Source organism: Euprymna scolopes, chromosome 15, assembly GCF_053919585.1.
Source record: "Euprymna scolopes isolate OS-2025 chromosome 15, ASM5391958v1, whole genome shotgun sequence".
NCBI classification, from domain to species: domain Eukaryota; kingdom Metazoa; phylum Mollusca; class Cephalopoda; order Sepiida; family Sepiolidae; genus Euprymna; species Euprymna scolopes.
The window spans coordinates 103,576,502-103,580,741 of record NC_136496.1 but is presented as its reverse complement, the minus strand read 5'-3'; the positions used below and the strand labels follow the sequence as shown (position 1 = coordinate 103,580,741).

Below are 4,240 nucleotides of genomic sequence, written 5' to 3'. Positions count from 1 at the left end.
ATATATTTTAATAGATAGACACAACTTTTCAGGGAAGAAACTTTATTAATTTTAACATTGAAAAAATGGCTGCGATAGTTTAATGTATCGCAAAAGCTTTATAGTGTAAGAAAGTGCATATGAACGCATAGAAATAACAGCAGCAGCAAAGAATGGCGGCTTGCGTGATGATTAGTATTATCCGCAGCAGCAGCAGAAAAATGCACATATGCAAATTAGGAAGTGTGTGCGAGAAGAGGAAGGTGAGAAAGGCGAGTAAAACTGCAAGACTTGTCCGCCAGAGAAAGAAAAACGACGTACACAGAAATGGATGTATGAAATCGCAGGGGGGGGGACGGCTGGCTAATGCCAGCGTGAGGTCAGAGAAAAATAAGTGGACGACGAAAGATATGGATGTGCAAATACACAAGCGGGAAATGTTTGGTTACTGCCAGCGTGGGAAGAGAAATAAAGTCGGCGTCCAAGAACGTGAATGCGTAAAGCAAAGGCGATACATGGCTAGCTACTGCTGTCGTGATACGGCATAATCACGTTGACACACCGGTTCCCGTTAGATCACCGAAGTTAAGCAACGTTGAGCCTGGACATTACTAAAATGGGTGACCAATTTGGGAAGTCCAGGTGCTGTATGTAGGAGGACGTCGAAACGTCCCTGCAAAATGTTGCAAAAACCTAACGTTGTTATCTCCCCTAACGGGGATATAAATGCAACTGGGTACCGCTTGTGAATTTCATACTCCCATGAAACTTCCTTCTTCGGAGGAAGCCGGTTAAACTCTGAATAGGGTTGGTGCTGACTGCACACTGTGTCGTGATGTAGGAAGAAGAAGAAACGCATGTCAGGCTTATGTGACATGCGGATGTGATATACATAGTCCGACAGTAACGGTAAAAAAAAAAAAATTGTGAAAAAAAATGGCTACCGAGATTTTATTTATTTATTCCTTTGCTTTATTTGTTTGTCCATTTGTTACGTAACGGCCATGTAACAATAGTTGGTAATTAGATTATGTCGTAGTAAGGTGGTTACGAAGACTAAGATAGACGATTAAGAATTGTAAGAAAGTAACTGTTGACATTTCACCATAGTTAACCTAGTCTATACACAATGTGTGCTTTTGTAGGCTCTATCGATAGCGTGAAAGGAATATAAACTTTTAGATGAAAAAAAATAAATAAAAGGCTGTGACAGATAAAGAGAATAAGAGAGAAGGCAGAAAAGAAAATATATAGACAATAAGTGAGTGGACGAACGAAAGAAATGTAAAATACGACGAGAGTTTATATATATATATATATATATATATATATATATATATATATATATATATAATTAGTTTTTTTTTGTAAAACGAAATCCAGCAGAGTGCTCAATTATAAGGAAAATCCGAAAATGGAGCGTATCTATATTTTGTTTACAGAAAGTGTTTAGTACCGTCGGTTTCTAACCCGATAATTAGGACCATTTTAGATACCTATATCTAGCTCTCTTCAGTCAATATTCATCACTCACAGAAATGAGTATTGGCTGAAGAGAGCTTGGGAGATGAGTGTTGGCTGAAGAGAGCTTGATATGGGTATCATAAACGGTCCTAATTACCGGGTTTGAAACCAATGACTTGTCTCATCTAAAAACTTTCTGTAAACAATATATATATATATATATATATATATATATATATATATATATATATATATATATATATATATAAAGAGAGAGAGAGAGAGAGAGAGATGGAGAGATTGCTAAATTGATAGCTAGTGGTGCATAAGTATGGAAAATATCGCACCAAGATAGAGATACAGTTCAGAAACATAAGGAGCATAGCACTACGATAAAATGTATGGCATATAGATAAAATGCAAAGAGAGAGAAAGGGATATATGTTTAAATACGAAAGATAAATATGTCGAAAAATAAATGGTGAGAAAATGCATGAAGACCAAACAGAGACTGAAAGATAATGAAAAGCCGGAGATAAATGGATCGGTTCAAAAAGAATGCGATGAGTAAGAAAGAAAAAAATTACCAAAAAAATATTAACAAATGAAGATAAAATAAATAAAATATTACAAATGTTGAGTATTAATATGTTTTTTACGTTTATACACACGTGCAGATAAGTTTGTGAAAATAGAAAATAGAGAAAAATGAATAGGGAGATTCATAGCGTTAGATATTTCGAAAGGAATCCACAAATTTCTAATGCAAATGAGTTTTTGAACTTATGCGTGTTTTGTTTTAAAAATGGAAATATCGCATGTTAATAAAAAAAAAATTAAAAATGAATTTATTTCAACCATAATAAAAAATCAAAAACGCTCCTTCCCGAGTTTACTGTTGCGTTTAATATGTAAGATCATCGATCCGGTTGCAGTTCCGTTTCCGGTGAGATTTCCGTGGTATATGTCACATAGGAGGCATTTCAACAGAATTATTAAATTAAATATTTTCTAGAATTAATTCCGACGACGACACTATACACAGGATGGTAAGTATGTGTGTAGTCAACACTCGATGTTGATTAAAATAATTAAAAATGATTCAAATGTGTGTATATTATTATGGATGATAACAGCTACCAGTTGTCAACTTTTCAGCTTTTCCCAGTTGTTATTTCTAACAAATATTAGGTTTTAGATTGTTGCCCCTTAGTTTTGGATATACTTTAGAATAATGTAATGAAATAGATTATACTGGTATGTAACTCCACTGATTATCGATCTTACAAAATATTATTGGCTGTAATATTTTATAAAGACAACCCCAGCTAAATGGAAGTTTCTCAGTATACCAGATAGAGCAATGAATCAGCATTTTATGTGAAATGGTTAAATTTCAAATCTAGAATTTTATTAAATGCAATACAAAGAATACATTTCAATTAGTATATCTTTTAACACATAGGTTTTCGATGTCTTTTTTTTTTCTATTTCTTTTCTTTTTCCTTACTTCTTATGATTGCACTCTCCTCTCACCACTTCTTTACTTCTTATGATTGGACTCTCCTCTCCCCCCGATTTTAAATTTCAGAATAAGATTTCAATTGGGTGTCTATTCCAATTGTGGTAATTTATAAGTATGATGCATAAGCAATTTCTTTTCTTTTCTTTATTTAATTTAATTTTACTTTGTTTGTTTCCAGAAACTGTTTTTATTCACAACTTGAAATTAATTTTAAGTGGACTTTGAAACTCATATATTATAATAAAAATATATTAAATAAATATATAAAAAAATATATGTCTATTAAAAAACAGTTTCACTGGACTTATATAATAATATATTTACCGGACTCATCATCAACCAAGGAGTTATGCCTACTTCAGATTGTAACCTTGTGCCTTGGAAGATTTAAAATAAGGATTGGAACCGTTTACTTCACTGATACCAAAGACTTTCACTTCGGAATTTACCATACAATTCTGATATGAATTCTAATATTTTTTTCATTTTGGACCAATATATAATTTCAATTACTCTATGATTTACAACCTTTAAGATCGTTTAATTTTGATTTTCTATAGTTATTGTAGTCAACAAATTAGGTATAAACCATTATAATATTTGCTAATATTTTCTCCTCTGGGGAGATGGGTAGACATCGAAAACATATAGGTTAAGGAGATATACTAATTGGAATGTATTCTTTTTCTTGCATATAATAAACATTTCAAGATTTTAAATTTAACTATTTTACATCATAAAATTTAAAATACCAAATCATATATATATATATATATATATATATATATATATATATATATAGTTACTTAGCTTAAATCATTGCCGACATTTAAGTCAGGACTATATACTATTTATAATGTATATTTCTTACTATAAATGGCGGTTATATATAATATAATTTAAAATTGAAATTTTACATGTTTAAATAAATAACATCACAGCATGGGCTTAATAATGATGTAAAATCCTATTCAGCTTGTGTCTGAAAGACGAAACTGATTACTTCATTTTCCACTACACATCGTGACTGAAGACTATATGTAATATTACTGCTAATACAAATATTGCAGAAAAAATAAGCTGAAAATACACAAATTCGCGAGATTGTGCAATGTACTCTTTTGTCCAACGGAGTAAGACAATTACTAACACAGACGCTACTAAACTAGTAAACGAAAACCTTACTCTATTACACGCGTATATGCATCCAGAATTAGACGACGGTTGTTAAAAGAAAATTAAAGACATGGAAAGAAAAAACAAACCTTATCC

General features: G+C 31.7%; 1 pseudogene; it reads left to right on the top strand.

Moving 5' to 3' along the window:
* The first annotated feature begins 514 nt into the window (after positions 1-514).
* LOC145294304 (5S ribosomal RNA) lies at positions 515-633 on the top strand (annotated as a pseudogene).
* The last annotated feature ends 3,607 nt before the right edge of the window (positions 634-4,240 follow it).